Source organism: Eretmochelys imbricata, chromosome 6, assembly GCF_965152235.1.
Source record: "Eretmochelys imbricata isolate rEreImb1 chromosome 6, rEreImb1.hap1, whole genome shotgun sequence".
In the NCBI taxonomy this organism is placed as follows: domain Eukaryota; kingdom Metazoa; phylum Chordata; order Testudines; family Cheloniidae; genus Eretmochelys; species Eretmochelys imbricata.
The window spans coordinates 104839353-104851043 of record NC_135577.1 but is presented as its reverse complement, the minus strand read 5'-3'; positions in this window follow the sequence as shown (position 1 = coordinate 104851043).

Genomic DNA, 11691 nt, shown 5'->3' with positions numbered 1-11691 from the left:
CTCCTTTAGCCATTTATGTCCTGCCACTCCTGACAGACAGAGTCACTTTCACTTTTTCTCAATGTTGTAATTCAGGCAACTCATAAGTCACGCAAACTCCCCTGGAACAGAAGATTCCAAAAGGCTTCTGTGAGATCTTTGTTTAAGATGCAGTGTCTCACTTGAGTAGTTCTGGACTAGACTCTTTACACTGGTATATGGTCACTAAGGATAGGCTGTGATTAGAGGGGCGGGAGGGAGGCATATATATTGTATCTTCTGGATCTGATGTTCCAACCAACCATACACACTCAGTGTCTCAGCCCACTCCTCCTGGTAGCTGGCCAGCTGCTCCTCCTCCATCTACTGGGTTTCCACAATCAAGTAGATCAAGTCCAACACACAGTAAAGATGCCATCTAATGGGATAACCTGTTATCTGGTCATTCGAAAGCCAAGCAATCCCATTATCACAGGTAGGTGATGAGATGCAGTCAGAATATTTCCAATGCAGTTGCCCCTTAGTCTATAGTCGTGATTTTGAAGCCTGCAAATTCTTACTTAAAGGGCAGGGAGGGAAATCAGGCTTTTAATTTATTTATTTAGATTATATTCCTATTGGCACCATGTGATTTCTTCCTTGTGAACAGTATAGAGACTTTGATAATTGGGCAGCATGTGGTTGTTTTGATATAAAATCAAGAGGTCCAGGGTTAGAGGTTGAGTGTAAAGGAAATCAGTAATCCACCTTCCAGCCATGCTAACAAAAGATTGACTCTTGGGTCTAACATGAACAGGGCCATATGGAGAAACCACAAAATCCATGCCTGAAATCTAGCCTCAGCCTCCTGGATCTCCAATCAGACATAAAGAGTCTCTCTTTGAAGAGTCCATGGCCCATTCTTCACCTATGGCACTGAGGACAACTCCAGTGCTGTGCTGCCATTCGCTCCCCCACCATGTCCACACACTCTGGTCGGACTTAGTGCTGGTCCAAACAGCAGTCAACCTGAGGGGTTTTTGCAACAGTTAGTCTCTGTAAGAGACGCATTGGGTAGTGTAGCTGTTCCTAGGCACAGATTTCTATTGGTGCTTTCTGATAGGCCCATATAGGTCCACGTAGGTGAGGAAAGTGTTTATGTGGGCTAGAGAGCTTCATTAAGATACGAGGTAACGCCTGACAGGCCTAAAAACAAATGAGACCCAGCTGGGGAGGAGCTGAGTAGTTGCTATAAAGAAAGCAAGTCTAGAGCAGAAGAAAAAGAAAGATGGCAAAAAAAAAATTGGATAAACAAAAAAAGGGGAAGAATATTTTTTTGAATTGTGCCCTAGAGCTGAGGATAAGGATGTACTTCAGGGGTTGGTACTGGTAGGAAAAATGAAGTGATTTTGTTTAGAGTACGAACTGGCCATTGTGGCTTGAACAAAAATCTTTTTCAAATAAATGGACACAAAGGTGGACTATGTCCACTCTGTAAGGTGGAAGAAACAATTGAGCATCTTTGATGAGTATGTAAGGGCCTCGATAAAGAAAGGGGAAAGCTTTCTGAGGGATTCAAATGTCTTAAGGTAACAAAAGTTACATTATGTTATTTAGTAAAAATGTCAAGGAAATGGGGTAGTATTAGAAAGGTGTTTTTATATTATCTGAAGGATACAAGGCAGAGTGAGAGAATATAAACCGCTAAGTATTTAGGAAGTACAGTTGATGATGGCCATTCAGTCAAGTCTACTTCACCATGAGGAAAAAAAAAAAGAAAGAAAAAGAAGAGAGTTGCAGGGAGAGAGAAAAGAACTTTGCAGTCACTCTGTTGATAATAGAATGTGGCAAGACTGAGGAGAACAGAAAGACTCGTGTTGGGGACAAAGCCCCGGAAGGGGCTGGGGGAAAGGCCTCAAGAAAAGCCTGTGCTAGGAAGGAGGCCAGGGAGACATCAACAAGGGATGTAATGGAGTGGACTTGGGCTCTTATCCTAGAGTCCCTGGACTCAAATGTGGTGGAGTGGGAGGGCCTGGGTTCCCCTACTGGTCTCCCAGAAAAGGTGGTCTAGAAACACCCTGACCAAGCTAGAGAAGAACTATTGGGATTGGAGTCAGGCCTCCCCAGGGAGAAAGCCCTATGAGGCGTCACTCTGCACAAGAGTAAGAGGACGATCCTCCAGAGTCCAGGAAGGGGAGAAGAGTCTGCAGTGGTCTGGGAAGGGGCTAAGAATTGTTTGTCTGAGTTTAATTTATCAGACTCTTTGGTATGTCTACACTGCAGCTGGTAGCATGTTTCCCAGCATGAGTAGAGAGATATATTACTTATCCTTGGTGACTTAATTCCAATTAGTCAAAGTAAAGCATGTTCACATATAGAAGACAATGCTACTAACTACAATTAATGTATATTTCCACAGAGATAAGACATTAAGGGCCAAGTTTCAGAGTAACAGCCGTGTTAGTCTGTATTCGCAAAAAGAAAAGGAGTACTTGTGGCACCTTAGAGACTAACCAATTTATTTGAGCATGAGCTTTCGTGAGCTACAGCTCACTTCATCGGATGCATACTGTGGAAACTGCAGAAGACATTATATACACAGAGACCATGAAACAATACCTCCTCCCACCCCACTCTCCTGCTGGTAATAGCTTATCTAAAGTGATCATCACGTTGGGCCATTTCCAGCACAAATCCAGGTTTTCTCACCCTCCGCCCCCCCACACACAAACACACTCTCCTGCTGGTAATAGCCCATCCAAAGTGGCCACTCTCTTTAAAATGTGTATGATAATCAAGGTGGGCCATTTCCAGCATAAATCCAAGTTTAACCAGAACGTCGTGGCCCAACTTGATGATCACTTTAGATAAGCTATTACCAGCAGGAGAGTGGGGTGGGAGGAGGTATTGTTTCATGGTCTCTGTGTATATAATGTCTTCTGCAGTTTCCACGGTATGCATCCGATGAAGTGAGCTGTAGCTCACGAAAGCTCATGCTCAAATAAATTGGTTAGTCTCTAAGGTGCCACAAGTACTCCTTTTCTTTTTGCGAATACAGACTAACACGGCTGTTACTCTGAAACCTGTCATTATGCAAGGCACTGCATTTAGCCTTATGGAGTGGAAATCTATCAACTGCGTGAAAAAACTTGTACAGATACAGACAGACATCATCTTCCTTTCCAAATGCAAACAGATGGACATTGTACCAAAAGGACTGAAGGTAACAAATCCATTACAATCTACATACCACACAGACTATGCTGACAGCTTGTGCCACACGCTCTCAAAGAAACTGCGGAACCACCTGATCAACATCCTCTACAGCAAACAGGGAAAGATTAAGAATGAGCTCTCAAAAATGGATACTCTCATAAAAAAACAACCTTCCACACAAACTTCCTCGTGGCTGGATTTTACTAAAACTAGACAAGCCATTTACAACGCACACTTTGCTTCTCTACAAAAGAAAAAGGACACTAAACTTTCTAAACTACTACATGCTACAAGGGGCCACAGCAATGGTTCCCTCAACCCACCCAGCAATATTGTTAACCTATCCAACTATACTCTCAGCCCAGCAGAAGCAGTTGTCCTATCTCGGGGCCTCTTCTTCTGCCCCTCTACCCCCACGAACATGATACAGTTCTGTGGTGACCTAGAATCCTATTTTTGACGTCTCCGACTCAAGGAATATTTCCAAAATACCTCTGAACAACATACTAATCCACAGAGGCCTCCCTAACAACATTACAAAAAGAAGGATTCTAGGTGGACTCCTCCTGAAGGTCGAAACAGCAGACTGGACTTCTACATAGACTGCTTCCGCCGACGTGCACGGGCTGAAATTGTGGAAAAGCAGCATCACTTGCCCCCACGACCTCAGCCATGCAGAACACAATGCCATCCACAGCCTCAGAAACAACTCTGGCATCATAATCAAAAAGGCTGACAAAGGAGGTGCTGTTGTCATCATGAATAGGTCGGAATATGAACAAGAGGCTGCTCGGCAGCTCTCCAACTCCACTTTCTACAAGCCATTACCCTATGATCCCACTGAGAGTTATCAAAAGCAACTACAGCATTTGCTCAAGAAACTTCCAGAAAAAGCACAAGATCAAATCCGCACAGACACACCCCTGGAACCCCGACCTGGGATATTCTATCTACTACCCAAGATCCATAAACCAGGAAATCCTGGGCGCCCCATCATCTCAGGCATTGGCACCCTGACAGCAGGATTGTCTAGCTATGTAGACTCCCTCCTCAGGCCCTACGCTATCAGCACTTCCAGCTACCTTCGAGACACCACTGACTTCCTGAGGAAACTTCAATCCATCGGTGATCTTCCTGATAACACCATCTTGGCCACTATGGATGTAGAAGCCCTCTGCACCAACATTCCACACAAAGATGGACTACAAGCCGTCAAGAACACTATCCCCGATAATGTCATGGCTAACCTGGTGGCTGAACTTTGTGACTTTGTCCTTACCCATAACTATTTTACATTTGGGGACAATGTATACCTTCAGATCAGCGGCACTGCTATGGGTACCCGCATGGCCCCACAGTATGCCAACATTTTTATGGCTGACTTAAAACAACGCTTCCTCAGCTCTCGTCCCCTAACGCCCCTACTCTACTTGCGCTATATTGATGACATCTTCATCATCTGGACCCATGGAAAAGAAGCCCTTGAGGAATTCCACCATGATTTCAACAATTTCCATCCCACCACCAACCTCAGCCTGGTCCAGTCCACACAAGAGATCCACTTCCTGGACACTACAGTGCTAATAAACAATGGTCACATAAACACCACCCTATACCGGAAACCTACTGACCGCTATTCCTACCTACATGCCTCCAGCTTTCACCCTGGCCACACCACACGATCCATCGTCTACAGCCAAGCTCTGCGATACAACCGCATTTGCTCCAACCCCTCAGACAGAGACAAACACCTACAAGATCTCTATCAAGCATTCTTACAACTACAATACCCACCTGCGGAAGTGAAGAAACAGATTGATAGAGCCAGAAGAGTTCCCAGAAGTCACCTACTACAGGACAGGCCTAACAAAGAAAATAACAGAACGCCACTAGCCGTCACCTTCAGGCCCAACTAAAACCCCTCCAACGCATTATTAAGGATCTACAACCTATCCTGAAGGACGACCCAACACTCTCACAAATCTTGGGAGACAGGCCAGTCCTTGCCTACAGACAGCCCCCCAACCTGAAGCAAATACTCACCAGCAACCACATACCACACAACAGAACCACTAACCCAGGAACCTATCCTTGCAACAAAGCCCGTTGCCAACTGTGCCCACATATCTATTCAGGGGACACCATCAAAGGGCCTAATAACATCAGCCACACTATCAGGCTCGTTCACCTGCACATCCACCAATGTGATATATGCCATCATGTGCCAGCAATGCCCCTCTGCCATGTACATTGGTCAAACTGGACAGTCTCTACGTAAAAGAATAAATGGACACAAATCAGATGTCAAGAATTATAACATTCATAAACCAGTCGGAGAACACTTCAATCTCTCTGGTCACACAATCGCAGACATGAAGGTCGCTATCTTACAACAAAAAAACTTCAAATCCAGACTCCAGCGAGAAACTGCTGAATTGGAATTCATTTGCAAATTGGATACTATTAATTTAGGCTTAAATAGAGACTGGGAGTGGCTAAGTCATTATGCAAGGTAGCCTATTTCCCCTTGTTTTTTTCTACCCCCTCCCTCCCTCCCCCGACATTCTGGTTAAACTTGGATTTATGCTGGAAATGGCCCACCTTGATTATCATGCACATTGTAGGGAGAGTGGTCACTTTGGATGAGCTATTACCAGCAGGAGAGTGAGTGTGTGTGTGTATGGGGGTGGGGGGGTGAGAAAACCTGGATTTGTGCTGGAAATGGCCCACCTTGATTATCATGCACATTGTAGGGAGAGTGGTCGCTTTGGATAAGCTATTACCAGCAGGAGAGTGAGTTTTTGTGTGTGTGTTTTTTTGAAAAAAAAGGGGGTGGGGGGTGAGAAAACCTGTATTTGTGCTGGAAATGGCCCACCTTGATTTTCATACACATTGTGAGGAGAGTGGTCACTTTGGATAAGCTATTACCAGCAGGAGAGTGAGTTTGTGTGTGTGGTTTTTGGAGGGGGGTGGGGGGGTGAGAAAACCTGGATTTGTGCTGGAAATGGCCCACCTTGATTATCATACACATTTGAAAGAGAGTGGTCACTTTGGATGGGCTATTACCAGCAGGAGAGTGTGTTTGTGTGTGGGGGAGGGGCGGAGGGTGAGAAAACCTGGATTTGTGCTGGAAATGGCCCAACGTGATGATCACTTTAGATAAGCTATTACCAGCAGGAGAGTGGGGTGGGAGGAGGTATTGTTTCATGGTCTCTGTGTATATAATGTCTTCTGCAGTTTCCACAGTATGCATCCGATGAAGTAAGCTGTAGCTCACGAAAGCTCATGCTCAAATAAATTGGTTAGTCTCTAAGGTGCCACAAGTACTCCTTTTCATTAAGGGCCAAGTTTTCAAACCTGCTTTTCCACAGTTGCCACTAGTACATGCATAAGTTTGTGCATACAGTTTTGACATGTAAGAGGCCAGACCCTCTTCCATTGAAGTCAATGATTGAACTCACATTGGTTTCTATGGGAGTGGCCCCTCTCTTGTGTGTGATAGAATTCATATATGCAATCCCTATTTTGAAATGAAAATCATAGAATCATAGAATATCAGGGTTGGAAGGGACCTCAGGAGGTCATCTAGTCCAACCCCCTGCTCAAAGCAGGACCGATCCCCAACTAAATCATCCCAGCCAGGGCTTTGTCAAGCCTAACCTTAAAAACTTCTAGGGAAGGAGATTCCACCACCTCCCTAGGTAACGCATTCCAGTGTTTCACCACCCTCCTAGTGAAAAAGTTTTTCCTAATATCCAACCTAAATCTCCCCCAATGCAACTTGAGACCATTACTCCTTGTTCTGTCATCTGCTACCACTGAGAACAGTCTAGAGCCATCCTCTTCGGAATCCTCTTTCAGGTAGTTGAAAGCAGCTATCAAATCCCCCCTCATTCTTCTCTTCCACAGACTAAACATCCCCAGTTCCCTCAGCCTCTCCTCATAAGTCATGTGTTCCAGTCCCCTAATCATTTTTGTTGCCCTCCGCTGGACTCTTTCCAATTTTTCCACATCCTTCTTGTAGTGTGGGGCCCAAAACTGGACACAGTACTCCAGATGAGGCCTCACCAATGTTGAATAGAGGGGAACGATCACGTCCCTCGATCTGCTGGCAATGCCCCTACTTATACATCCCAAAATGCCATTAGCCTTCTTGGCAATCAAGTGAAAATTTAGTAAAAGCAAGCTCTGTTTTTAAAAACTCTATCATATCTGTACCCCAATGATAATACACAGAGCTCATGCACACATAAAAAGGTAATATTTTCAAAATTTGTCTCTGTTATGCATTAAAAGCCTAGCACCATGTTATTGTATTAACAGTGCAAGGCATAAAATGGTTATTAGCCTTCCATAACTGTTGTTCTTCGAGATGTGTTGCACATGTCCATTCCACTCTCAGTGCGTACGTGCCCCAAGCAGTCGCCGGAAATTTTTCCCTCAGTAGTACCCGCAGCTCAAACACCCTTTGCTGACACCTGCCAATAGCGCTGGTATAAAGCGTCCAGCCAACCCCGCACCCCTCAGTTCCTTTTTTTCTGGAAAATTCCGAGGTAGAGGAGCAGGAGGGTGGGTCCTGGAATGGACACATGCAACACATCTCGAAGAACAACAGTTACGGAAGGTTAGTAACCATTTTTATTCTTGGAGTGAATGCATTCCACTCTAGGTGACTCCCAAGCAGTTGAAAAGGTAGAGGGATCAGAGTTCATGGACACACAGACTGCAGAACAGCGCGACCAAATTTGACATCATCTCTGGAATGCTGAGTGATGGTGTACTGGGAGAAGAACATATGATCAGGTCACTGCTTTACAAATGTCCTGAATAGGGATCTGCGCTAAGAATGCTGCTGAGGATGCTTATGTGGAATAAGCAGTCAGATTAGCTGGTAGCAAAACACCTGCCTGATTGTAACAAGTGTGAATACATGATGTGATCCAGGATGAAACTGTGTGAAGAGATTAGGAGACCTTTCATCCTGTCAGCCCCAGCTACGAACAGTAGGGTGGACCTATGGAAAGGTTTAGTTCTTTCTATGTAGAAAGCTAGGGCTTGTCTAACATCCAGTGAGTGAAGGCATTGTTCACTCCTAGTTGGACACGGCTTCAGATAAAAGAGAGGTAGGTAGATTGCCTGATTGTTATGAAACTGCTAAACCACTTTCGGGAGGAAACTTGGGCGAGGACATAAATACACTTTATCTTTAAAGAAGACTGTCTACAGCAGCTCTGATGTGCAGGCATGCAGTTCTGAGACCCATCTGGCCGAAGTGATGGCCACTAAGAAAACCACTTTCCAGGAGATGTATAATAAGGAGCAAGCTGCCAAAGGTTCATACAGAGGTCTCATATGCTTCGAAAAGACCAAGTTCAGGTCCTGGCAGGAACAGGTTCTCTTACTGGGGCTATCAGAATAATCTGGCCCTGGTCTGGCATGATCTTTAGCAGCACTCTGTGCTCGACTGTGAAGGCGGCAAAGGCATAATAAAAATGTCCCATCCAAGGGAAGTAGAAAAGCGTCCATGATAGAATCCAGACTGTGGCCTCCTAGGGAGCAGAACTGGTGATACTGTCTGTTGTACCTCTTTGCAAGTAGGTCTATCGGGGGAGTTTCCAACTGCTGGAAAACATCTCTTGCCACATCTGGGCAAAGGGACTACTTGTGGTGACTGGTGAAAGACGTGCTGAGGTCATCTGCCAGCTGCCAGAAGATAAGAGACCTTGATGATGGAGTGGGCTATGCAAAACTCCCATAGCTGCATTGCTTCTTGACAAAGGAGGGAAGAGACAGCTTCTCCTTTCCTGTTGACGTAAAACATGTCTGAAGTGTCCATGAGAGCAAACAAGTTTCTGCCTGTAATGTGGGACAGGAAGGCCTGACGGGCCAGGCAAACTACTCTGAGTTCCCTGATGTTCATGTGGAGTGAAAGTTCTGCCACAGATCAAAGACCCTGAGTTCTGAGGGGCCTCAGATGAGCTCCCCACCCTAGTGCTGACACATCTGAGACCAGTGTCATATGGTTGAGGGCATATAAAGGGGAATGCCCTCACAAACCATGAGCGGATCCAACCACCAATTGAGGGAGACAAGAATCAGTGGAGGTACCCTGAGTGTCTAGATGGTGGTGGTTTGGTGAGTACACTGAGGCCAGCCACATCTGGAGGGGTCTGAGGTGCAGCCTTGGGTGTTGTACCACATATGTGCATGAGGTCATGTGACCTAAAAGTCTCACAATTTTGGGCTGTTGTGATTGGATGACCTTTGAGGTGTGTTGTCAGGGATCTGATTGATTGGAAATGTACCTCTGGGAAGTAGGCCCTGGCCTGAGTCAAACACTGCCCCAATGAACTCTATTGTCTGCATTGGATCAATGGTAGACTTTTCTGCATTTATCAGAAGGCCTAGGGCCTTGAACTTCAACTGGATGAGTCAAACATTGGACACTACTTAAACCCTGGACTGGCCCTTGACTAGCCAGTCATCTAAATAAGGGTAGACCTGCATCCCTAACCTCCTCAGGAAAGCTGCCACTACTGCCATACATGTTGTGAACACCCACGGAGCTGCAGACAGGACGAAGGGATGGATCGTGAGTTGGTAGTATAGATGGTTTATTACAAATCTGAGGAACCTTCTGTGACCTTGGTATATCGATATATGAAAATAGGCATCTCTTAAATCGAGGGCAGCATACCAATCACTAGGATCCAAGGAGGGAATAATGGATGCAGAACTTTATTTTCTTGAGATAGTTTTTGAGCTGACATAGGTCTAAAATCAGTCTGTGACGTCCTTTGACTTTTGGGATTAGGAAATAATGGAAAGAGAATCCCTTCCCTCTTAAATTCTGTGGAACTTCTTCCATGGCTTCCACCGGAAGGAGAGATTGAACCTCCCAGACCAGAAGTTCTTTGTGAAAGAGATCCCTGAAGATGGACGGGGAGGGAGGGTGAGAAGGAGGAGTAAAAATAAACTAAAGGGCATATTCCACTTCTACCATGCTCAGTACCCAACCATCTGTGGTGATACTGGACCATGCACTAAAGAAGTGGAAAAGGCAGTTTGCAAACAAAGGAAAAACATGGTCTGGCATCATGGGAACTGATACGGCCACAGAGAACTGCTAGGGTGAGTCCAGGCTGCAACAAGGAGTGAGGACAGGAAAGTAAGGGACACTGAAGCTAAGGTAAGGCCCCCAGAACACCAGTTTACTTCCTTAAAAGGCCACACCACCTTCCTCCCAAGAAAACAAACAGACAAACAAAAAAGGCAGCAAAGAAATTAAACAGCCATTAGCACAGGGGTGTGGAAGCTGAATCTCTCCCATCCCAAGAGAGTATCCAAGTCACTGACCTGCAGAGTCGTTCTATCATGAGCTCTCTTCCTGCTTTAATGACTATTTATTTATACACAGCTTCAACAAGAGAGACTGAGAAAGCTTCATACCAGCATACCACATAGCCTAGCAGCTAGGGCATTTACTAGGAGATGGGAAACCCAAGTTTAAATTCTATAGCCCCATCAGACAGGTGCCTCCCTCCAGCTTGGATTTAGGCTCCTAACTCCCCGTGAGGTGGGGGTCTTAGGCTACACCGTCTCCTCAGCATTTCTGACTGGCTTGCTGATTTTTGTGACCCCTTTCTTTGAGGTACCTAACTCTCCCCAGGCATTGCAGAGGTAGCCTGGTTGCCTAATTCAGGGTTCTGAATTCCACTAGATGGAAGGTTTTAGAGTAGCAGCGTGTTAGTCTGTATTCGCAAAAAGAAAAGGAGTACTTGTGGCACCTTAGGGACTAACAAATTTATTTGAGCATAAGCTTTCATGAGCTACAGCTCACTTCATTGGCTGTAGCTCATGAAAGCTTATGCTCAAATAAATTTGTTAGTCTCTAAGATGCCACTACTACGCCTTTTCTTTTGACTCGATGGAAGGGCACTAGTTCCACTAGTTGTGAATGCCACTAGGTGGAACTGCCGAGCCCCGTGGCAGAGGTGAGCTTGCAGGAGGAAGTTGAAAGAGGACAATGTTTTATTTGGGAATGGTAAGGGTGTCAGAGTTTGCACTCCCCTTGCATGTCTCTTGTTGATAATACAACTCCTTTGTTGGGGGAGGGGAAGCAAAGGGGGAACAGAGAAATTTAAAACCCCCAGAACAACATGGCTTTCCTTCAACCAGACTAGTGAAAGAACCAATGGAGATCAAAATAAAAATATAACCCCAAGAATATGTTTAAAGCACCTCGTTCAAGACTGAAGCAGCAACAGAATCACTGAACACTCCCTGCCATCTTACAGTTCACAGAAGGCAATAACTGAGACCAATCACACACAGGAACAAATAAGACAACGTACACCTTTGTGACACAGGAAGACTTATTAACATACCCAGATAACAAAAAAAGAGAAATGTACCAAGTATAAACTAGCATATATTTTGGGTATTTTCCAAGCCCTCTCTTCTTCTATGCAAAGAAGTATTGTCAAGAATCAAAGAGGCTATTTGAATCTGGAGAAG